The 10,701-nt window shown below is 41.3% G+C and overlaps 1 long non-coding RNA gene across 1 annotated transcript; it reads left to right on the top strand.

The window, feature by feature from the left end:
• The first annotated feature begins 3,181 nt into the window (after positions 1 to 3,181).
• LOC114562710 (uncharacterized) lies at positions 3,182 to 5,697 on the top strand. The gene is made up of 2 exons (XR_003693541.1): positions 3,182 to 5,437; positions 5,526 to 5,697. It is a non-coding gene; the product is annotated as an uncharacterized LOC114562710 (long non-coding RNA).
• The last annotated feature ends 5,004 nt before the right edge of the window (positions 5,698 to 10,701 follow it).

Genomic DNA, 10,701 nt, shown 5'->3' with positions numbered 1-10,701 from the left:
CGGTCATGCTCAAGCTGAATCAACAGCTCCCTCTGTTGATCAAACGATAAGCTCTGAGTCTGAACAAATGCACCTGCGGAAACCGTGGAAACCGGAGAACCATCATCCACATCCCCAGCCAACACACCTTTCTCTCTCAACTCTGACTTCAAAACTACCCTAATGTTCTCTTTCAAGCGTTCATCGCTTATCACTACCGAGAAGTGTTCCCGCAATCTTCACCAATTGCTCCTTAGTACAACGCCCCAACGCCTCCTCAGACGGAACCGCAATAAACGCATCACACTCCGCCATCACAACAAACTACAACTGGCAAAACGGAACCACAGCAACAGACCCAGCAAGACAGTGCAACGTCCCCGTGCGCATTAAGAGGACCAACCCCCACCTGGTATGGAGCTTCCCCGCTATCTAGATCAATCCCGCTAACTAACTCAACCCTAGTCTTCATGCAGCTACTTGTGGTGGGTATTTATGCCCTAATGACCGCTGGCAAGGGAGACATTTTGGCTCAAAGGCCATGACAAAGGAGGGAGCGAGGCATTGTAAATGATCAAAAGTGATTTATTTAACAAAAGAATAAACTAAACAGAACTTAACTAACTTAAATAAACCCAAAACAAAATGTGGAAGGTGGGGTGATCAGGCCATGGTTGAGGTCTGGATGGTAGTGAAGAGAGAGGAGTCTAGTCTGACCAGGTGGAGCTTTATCAGCTCCCAGCTCCCAGGTGCACCAGATCTGCAATCAACTCAAACAAAGATGGAAACAAAGATGGGTAAGACCAGAGAGGCATCACTCCCACAGAGAGGCCCTGCCAGATTACACAGGGCTGTCACACATGCAAATCAATCTAGCGATAGTGATACAGCGGAGCTGGAAGGAGAGAGGATTGTGTAGAAGACAAGGACAGTGTCAGTTTGTTGGCGTTGCTCCACCATTGTAGGGTATGTGAATGGACACATCCAACATGCTAACGCCCTTTCGACGGCATCACCCAGATGTGACGATCACCGGGGTAATGAAATAACAAAAAACAGAGCCTAAATCTTTATCCCGGCTGCTTTCAAGCAACCTTTAAACGCAAAAGCAGAACAAGCAATTGGCATTTACATTGGCATATTATATTACATTACATATTATCTTATATGTAATGTTGTGGAATTGTAACACCTCTTAATGCACAAGTTTTATTTTTTATTACCCTATTTATTTTGTATTTTTTGTTTCATAGCATAAGAGCTCTTAATGTGTTGAATATTTTATTTATGTCATTTGAGTACAAACACACCTCACAAAGCTATTGTGTATTAAATTGAGGTAATATTACTTGATAATTCTTTTGGCTTAAAATCCACACAGAGTTTTCATAATATGGTCGTCAAAGGTTAAAACGTCTTAAATTTAACTTGAAGAATCCTGGGGGTACCCTGGATTAGGGTTAAATATTTATGAATCAGTTACAAGGATGTACAGTTGTGTGTAGTATATGTCATTAGTCATCGTCAAGGTTGACGTCAATGCTTCCCTCCCCACTTGAATCAATTAGCTCAGGTGCTAAACAGTTGCACTTTGCCTAGCAGTTTATGCCCAAATCATGCATCCCTAGCCAGCTTCAGGCCATATCTTATGTAGAGAATAGAGCTGAGGGTCTGCAGAGACATGCGGTTCCAGAGTTTGGTTTTCACCACACTCATTAGACTGAAAAGCCTCTGTACTTCAGCATTTAAGTGTGGGATGGAGAAGACAGAGACTGCAGCAGTAGCCAACTCCTCAAATGGGTTAAGGCCATCCCTGTACCTTTTAACCTCATTGCAGGATGCAGAATGTGTTTGCCTTTTCTTTCCACTTTAGCAGGTGGATATTCCTCCATTGTTGGATGACTTTGTAAGTGGTGGAAGGGCAGTATCCCAAAGGTCTGGCCAGTTTGGACATGTCTGCCAGGTTCGTGTTGTGCCTCAGTGTCTCCCCCACATTAAAGGAAGATGTGCTGCCATGTCTGTTGTCAGGGAGCCTTGCTTTCAGCTAATTTGCCAACAATATGGTGTAACTCACACATCTCATCTCATTTCTCTTATTTTCAGGGGAGAGGCTCAGTTCTGTAGTATATGGCCTCAAATGTGTAGCCAAGGTAGGGCCTCGGGTTGATGTGCCCTTCAATGAGCTCTTTGATCACATCGGTTTTATAGCTAGCGGGTTGATGACTCCGTTGCAGACTGACCTAGTTAAAAGCATTAGACAGTAAAGCAGCTTCAGAGGGTCAGTCTGCTCCCGCTAAAGAGCCTTGATGGCAGACTGTAGCTCAGTGATGACAGAGTTGATAAAAACAAAGAGAGAAGTGAGGTAGAGTAGGCTTGTGGGTCACTGTACATGGAGTGTAAAACATCTGCCAAGTAAACAATGCTCGCTTGCCTTTGTGACACCCACAAATGTATGGTCACAATTGTTATGTTTGAAATCTGATTATATGTATTTTTCTGTGAAAGAGATCAGGTTTACATGTATTTTACGTTTATACTTTTACAAGTGTAAATATGCACTTACGCCTTAAGGGGGAGTATCGCTAGGTGAGCGCTAGTTGTAACAACGGCCGAGGCTTCCGTCCCTCAGTCAGAGGACAGCCTGCTGAACGAACACAACTAATGTATCCTGTCTCTCCTTTTCCTGAATCAAAACAGGTTAGTAAGTGTGTGTTACTATGCCAAAATATGTTTCAAAGCACTATAAAACCACTTGGAACATTATCTGAGAATGTTTGAGGCAGAAAATGTGTGTTTTATTTGGTTAGAAACTTGTAATTTCTGTACACAGAGTTTTCCTAGCTGCGGTATGTAGCTAAATGAAGTCACAAGATGGCGGCCGTAATGTCATACTTTTATTTATTTCTACCGCAACTCCTTGACATTGATATGTGTGTATTCCTAAAAATGTATTGGTTATTAAGGTTTGATAAATGTGTTATGCAGGGTGAAAGGAGAAGTAAGTTAATATGCTTAATTACAGCTAGTGAATGTCATAGAACATATTAAGATTACAACAATGTTGGTAATATTCAGTAATGTGTGACTTAAGAACAGATTTATAAGTTCATAGAAAATACTATGTTGAGTCTGGTTAAAAATATGATCCCTTTTGCATTGCAATGTGAATGACAAATTTGTGAATAAGAAGTTTAATATGAAAAAGATGTGAAGTTTGTTAAAATGAGAGAAAAAGAAAAGAGAAATAAAGTTATAAATCCTGTTAATAAAGACAGAGGACAGCCTGCTGAACGAACACAACTAATGTATCCTGTCTCTCCTTTTCCTGAATCAAAACAGGGCATATTTATCTGTTAACAGGTTACTCATGCTTGAGGCCTGTAACACCTTGGTGAAGCTGAAATGCATTTTAAGCTCCTCCCATTGGTCCAGGATCAGAGTCACAGCAGGCTCTATGGACAGCCAATGTGTGGCACACACCTTTGTGATCTTAATAGTTTTCTTAATATGCTTTTGATGTGTTTTTTTATGCCCCTAATTTTTGCATAGAAGTCTGCCTTGCGGTAACGACAGTATGTCCTTGAATCATTGCCCATACAGGGCTTCAACCAACCTTTAAAGTCTCAATGTGACTCCCAATTCTTCCTATATATGGTAGCAAGCTGTAGATGGCGGTCAGCACCCTCAGAGTTTGGAGAAGCAGGCAGGAGTACTGACATGGAAGCTAAGTAATGTAATGCTTAGTTCAGTTCCGAAAGTCACACAATAACACAAGCAAACAGATCAAGGCAATGGAAGACCAGCAACTTCTGTGTTCAGCGATGTAAAATTATTGTTTTTGTCAAAGGAGCAAGGAGCAAGGAGAGAGCGTCTACCAGAAGAGAGCTGGAGTAACTGTGAGAACACTGCAAAGAAGGAGGGTAAATCAGGGTGAGTCAGGAAGAGCAGAGCAAGACGGCAAGTTAATCTCCCACGGGATAAGTTCATCTTTCCCACGTTGACTGAAGTATTTGTGACACATCCAACCTTTGGCAGGCATTCGGAAGGTCAATGATTATAATGTAATCTCTTTAAATGTCTCGTGATCAGTCTCTGTCCATGTGCCTCTCTAAGCACTTCTTTCTCTCTTTCTTTGTGTCTCTATCTCTGTCACTTTCCCTCAGTTGACTCTCCTAAAATAAATAATATTATTAGAATTATTGTTTTACCCCACATTAGAGCTGTTAAATGTTATGAAAAAATGCCACTCACCATCTCACATAGGCTTTTTTTGGTTCTTTCCGGTGAATGAGTCTCCACAACTCACCGGCCAATATCCCTCTAATTTCACTTCAAATTGACCTAAATAAATGTGTGCACAAGTGGACAAATAAGCCAATAGGAAGAAACAAACAGATTTACTAGCCATTATGGGCTCTGCATCGGGCTCCAAATGTCAACAAGGAACAATAATCTTTTCTGGTGACCGAAATCCGAGGCAGGGCATTTATCATTGTACTTTTTCTTTTTCCAAATGTCACTCTGATTTCAGTCTGCCTAGTTCTGGCCATGGGCTTTTTCAATATCCATAGTGAATACAAAAATTAAAAAAAACATTCTCATAAGCTGACAGAGAGAGATGGATTTTGAAAATAAAGCAATAACTGAAAATGATCCATTCATGCACTGACACGATGCTGTTGAAAAGAAATGAGCTGAAAAGTTTGTAAAACTGTATTAGCACAAGGACAAGGTATTTCCATGGTGCGAACTACAGGGAAGCTGGGGGAGCTTGGCTCCTTAATAAGACATGGGCTCCCCTGACGTGATTTGTGAAATTTTTTGACACATACTGACAATGTGTCATTTTGTGTGTCATCAAGGCGTGGCGGTGCTGTGGTACAAATTTAACTCATGTTTAGTACATGTTAACTCAAAGATTCGTAGAAAAAATATAAACGTTGGAGGCCATTAATTGGCGCGCAAAGTCCTTGCAATCTTTTCTGCAGTTAGCATCATATAGTCATGGCAAAAAGAAAACAAGGCAGTTTAATTAATTTTGGTTTTACTAAGAAACTGTGTAGCAATGACGTTAATAGCACGACCGATTCACCTACTGCAAGCTCTGTTAGCACACCTCCCGCCGGGATGACAACGCAAGAAGAAGCTGAAGAAATAATGTGTGATGGTTGGGGTCGGCTGGCTGTGAGTTTTTGTTTTTGTTTTCTAGTTTTCTAGTTCTATTTCATTTCCACTGTCAGTTTCCTCCGTTGGCCCCTGCCTCTCTCTGTGTCTCCTGTGTTTTCCCCTCTCCAAACCTCCAAACCCTCTCCTCTGCCAGCTGACTACACACACCTGCTCGTCATTCCACCATCACCTCTCCCGCCATGCACACCTGCCAGCCATCTACAATCAAGCTCAGTATATGAACCCCGGATCCACTCATCATCTTGGCTTGATCGTTGCTTCAGCCACCCTGGTGACACGCAATACAAGCTCTCTAAAAACTTCTTTGTACTTACTTGTCCTTGTCTGTTGCTAACCCTGTCTGTGTTTCTCCCCTGCAGTCATCTCCTCCATACCCCTCAGTTACCCTCAGCTGGCTTCACCATCTTCGCCATCCTATTCCCCACTAACTCCCTCACCATCCTACCTCAGTCCCAGAAGCCCTCACTCCTACCCTTGGCGTCCGCCTCCCCACTCCTCCCTCTTTTCCCCAAATAAACCTGTTTTTGCTGAGCCTAGCGTTTGGGTCCGTTCTGTCTCCCTTACAACAGAATGTCCTCTCTGGCTGAAGATGGTGGTTGTAACAGCTTGTCAGACGCTGGTCACAATCCTAACCCCTCTTCCTCCTCTCTGCCATTAAATTGGAACAGCCAGCAGTGGAGAGACTGGAAGAGCCGATATACATGGCTCTTAAGGATAGACGCTTAGGGTGTATTGCTTAGGCCTAATTGAATTGAGGAATTATGATATTCTTCGGTAGCCTGAGTAACTTTAACCGTTGTTCGTGTGAAATCTCAAAGCGCAAACAGCATGGAGAATAAGAGTTATCACCAAAACAAAAAGAAGCAGATTTTTAAAGGAAAATGCTCATCTTCCTTGCAAATGAGGGCGTCGTTACACAAGCTGTCTATTCTTAGCAGAATATGGTGACAAAGGGATGGGGTGCACGACGCATGACAGCCAACTTTTCATTAACAATCTGGTAAACGGCACGGATAATATATTTGCAACAATGTCCTCACCAGCGCTAACGTTACTCACGGCTTCCATCGTGAACCGACAACCTAATAGCTAGTTTATTGGCAGTGCTTATGGATGTATCTACGGTGCTAGCTTATGATTTGTGTCTACCAGTGTGCGAAACTTATAACAAAGTTGGCAATAAAAAGGTCCGCCCATCTAGAGTGAAGATATGATTTGTCAATTTTAATGTCATTTGAAATTAGTCTCTCATTGAATTACTACAGTATGCTGGGCCCTCTGTGAATTTATAGTTGGACCACCAATCACAGAGCTGAACACAACATAAGCATAACATCTTCCCAGCAACTGCAGAGGCAGCAAAATTCTGATAAGTTGACAATTCATTTAACCCTTCACATTACGCAGTGACCTCCGTAGCGCATTCTGACCACAGTACAATGGAAGGGTAGTGAACACATGTAAAAAGTCTTGCTAGCAAGTCTGTTACCAGTATTATTTTGGCCACGTCTGCCATTGCAAGAAATGTCGCCTTATTTGCCTCAGAAAGTAGACATTCTGACTTTGCAATCCAAAAAATCTGTTTCCCTGTCTACTTGACAACACACAAACAACGTTTCTAAGGGGTTCCGCCATCCATTCCGACATACCCCCACTCCGACATTGATGTTTGTTTCCATTAGGGTTAGGGTTAGGGAATAGCAGCATGTCGATGTGGCAGCATGTCGGACTGGCAGCATGTAACTGTAAGTATTAACCCTAGCCAGAGTTTTCCAAAAGCTCTGTTTACAGTGACCTAAAACAGCATTTGTGTGTGGACTAAAGGCCAAAATGCATAAAAAAGCTATGTAAAAAAAAACACAATACATACCCATGTACGTGTAGACTAGGCCTACCCAATAAGGACACATATGTTGCTGTGTGTTGGGAAGATGCTGTCTAAGAATTGTTTGCTCACTGGGCCATCGCCCCCGAGACATCACTACTCAATGTTTCAGCGACATATAGCTGCTTTCTCCGTAACTTAAATAAACATCAGGCTATATTTCTATAACAATCCAACGTCTGTTGCTGTCTCATGCGGCAGATGCAGGCTCATAAACATTGTTTTAACGTGTTATACATCCTGCATAGGGCTGGGTGGCATATCAACTATTTAAAGGGCTGATAGAATGTAAAATTGAAAACAACAGTTTGGTGGGTAAATAGGACATACATAGAACCTCAAAATCCCATTGACACCTCTTTCCTCTGCAAATCTCACAATTTGAAACTTCCTCTGAAAACTGGCAAATCTCAACAAACCACAGAGTTGACGTCAACTCGGTGGTTGACGTTGAGATTTGCCCGTTTTCAGAGGCAGTTTCTCCTCCTTATTTGACTCTAGGCTCTACCTTTGTCACGCCCCAACGTTTACATAGGCTATACCACTGACCTGAGGTCAGCTTAGAATCTAGGTCATGCAGATCTCAGAAATGTTATACATTGTTCATCCGCTATTTAATTACTAAATTCACTTCTGAGACTTTTTTATGCGAGAAATCAACTATGTAGAGGTCAAATATGGGCCGTTTTATGAAAATGTATGCCCATTTGCAAATTTTTTCCGACTGTGTGTCGCAGTTAAACAGGAGCACAGCAGGCAGACAGTGGCCGGTGCTGCCTCATCGCCCGGCGTATCCTCCTTCAAAGACCCTGACTTGCTGTGAGCTAGATGGATCTCCGTCACAACCGGAAGCCCGCGCAAAGTCACTGTTTCTGGGTTACTGGACTACCTAATGCCGAGGCCCTGATGGAGCTCCAGTGCCTACAGCTAGCTGCGATCTTTATCCATAGAATTGAAGGGACACTAGCAGCTAACGAAACCCCTCACATTCACAAAAATGCATTAAATTAAATTCGGACACAAGCCTTAGAGTTGCTGTAATATAAGTAGCGTGATGAAATTCAAACTGTAAATATATTATAGTTACGCCGAAAGTGTAGCTAGCTAGCCAGCCGCGATCTTTAGCTACCCATAGGATTGAATGGACACTAGCAGCTAACGAAACCCCTCACATTCACAAAAATGCATTAAATTGAAATCGGACACAAGCTGTAGCTTTGTAAGACCTTAAGGTGGCTGTAATATAAGTGGCGTGACGAAATTCAAACTGTAAATATACTATAGTTATAGTAGTTAGTAATATATATATTATAATATATAATAGTTAGTTAGTTAGTAACGAAACATTGCAGTGTCTGAAATATGAGACCTGCTGTCTCGTCTCCAATGTATGTGTATATGGTTCCTCAACCAATCAGCGCACAGCTCATCTAAATATTCATGAGCATATCATATTTGGAAGAAAAGCTCTCATTCCAAATAAGGCCGAAACACAGGGATGCATATGGACCCATAAAATAGCAACCGGGCAATTTTCAGCCCAATCAATGTTACATACCCTATTAGGAGACCTTAAGGAACAGTGTAAAATACCCTATATAATCATTCTATCACCTCTTTAAGGTATGTAGAAATTTTTTTATTAGATATAGAATGAGACAATACCATTTATATCGATATAGTTTGATCAAAGAAGTTATAATAAGAGGCAACACTCCATTGGGTCGTCATTACAACATCTGCGCAAAGGTGCAGTTTTTTTTAGACTTAACGACGGCTTGCATTAATAATGAAGATACGTACATTTTGCCTATCATACTTACCAGAGGATAAATCTGTTTAATACTGCTAGTAAACAATGGTCATGAGTCATTTATTCTAAAAGATTTCCCTTCCCTTTCTTTACCTGACATTAGTACTGAGATAATAAGCAATTAATGCATTAATACCTTGTAAAATCAATCCTGCTTTACCCACAGCCAGGATTACATTGTGAAAGATAATTGAAAAACATATGGATAAGGTTTCAGAAACAAGCGTTTTACTTTGCTTTTATTTTTATTTCCTCCTAAAATATTTATTATGCACCAACACCGAGGCAAATTCCTGATGTGAAAATCTACTTGGCAATAAACCTTCTTAATCATTACAAATAAATAGATGGAGAGAAAAAGTGAAAATATGCTATAAACAGAAAGATCCCAATAATCATGAATAGCCTATATACGTTAAATAATCATTGACATCTGTGGTTAGTCATTAATTCATGGGTGGCTTCGGGGATTGGGATTAATTTCAGTGGACCTTGAGACGATCGCTGCCCACGCCATCTTCTGACCACACATCCAACCAAGTGCCACCGAAGGCTGTGTGACCCAGAAACGGGAAATCAGAGACTGTTGTGCCCACATCTTTGGAGAGACCTGGCTCCTGGATGTGACGGTTTCACTTGACGGGCGGATGAGTTCCACGTTGACAGAGCTCAGGAGTCCGGTGGGAAGAGGGGAGGTGGACTGTTTTCATCGGTGATGCTTGGGGCTCAAAGTCAAAGTTGATTGACAATGTCAAGATGTCGAACTTTTAATGTTAAAGATGCTGGCCATATTATCTGTCCAGAGAATTAGAGACGACAACTGCATTTCGTTGTGCTTTTAACAGTACAGTGACAATAAATAAACCTTGAGCCTTGATATGACAGGTATAATGTGAAATACCAACATTTGATTTTTGGTCCTTAGGGCCCAGCCCTAATCCCACAGATAACCGCAATTTCCGTTATGCTTCCTGCATATGCCAGGCTCATATTATGTATCTTCCCAACATCTGCTATACCTCGTGCAGATGCCAGTATACGTCCCTTATTCTCGAAAGACCTTTTACTTAATAACTTTTTACTACTACTTTATACTATAGGCTACTGTATGAACCCATAGACAGTATAGTAAGCAGCACACTGCAAATTATTGCTTCATCTGCAACGGATTGCGAGTCATTTTGAAGCATCGTCTGGACATCATATTTTGATGGAAATCTATATATACATCGCAGCATGTCGGTGTTAGGCTACAAGCATAGATGTATACATATATCTATGGGCTACAAGTTCCTCAGTTGCAAAAAAATAAAAAAAATAAATAAAAAAAAACGTCCTCAGTTGTTCGCGGGTCATTTGGAAGCATCGTTTATTGAGCGTCTGGATCTGAATTCTGCCTAGCAACCCATTCGCGCCACGTTGCCACAGTCTACTAGCTAATGGTTAGGATGGAGACTGCTTCGTTGTTGCTGTCAAACCCCATGGTAAGCATCTTAACGTAATGTTAATACAAATATTTCGACGTTTTCGCATGTGGAAGTTGGTGTTGCTCTGAGAAATAACAAGATGTGTTAGTAAGTTACACCATGTCATGGTTTAAAGTAACTTTAGAGCCTTTAGATCAGCGCGCTAGCCGTCCTTTTTCACATTCATTTAAAATTAAAATATCCGTGCTCTAGCTAAATGTACTTATCTGATTGAATCTGAATGTAAAGTTTACATTAGCTAGCTAGCTAGCTATGTCTGTTGCGGTAAGTTAATTTGGCTGTTCCATCATTTAATGTGGCTAACTATAACGTTAACGTTACACAGGCCATTAACGTTAGCTACCTAAATC

Source organism: Perca flavescens, chromosome 10 (genome assembly GCF_004354835.1).
Source record: "Perca flavescens isolate YP-PL-M2 chromosome 10, PFLA_1.0, whole genome shotgun sequence".
Lineage (NCBI taxonomy): Eukaryota > Metazoa > Chordata > Actinopteri > Perciformes > Percidae > Perca > Perca flavescens.
Note: the sequence above shows the minus strand (reverse complement) of the source record. Positions and strands in the feature narration are given on the sequence as shown.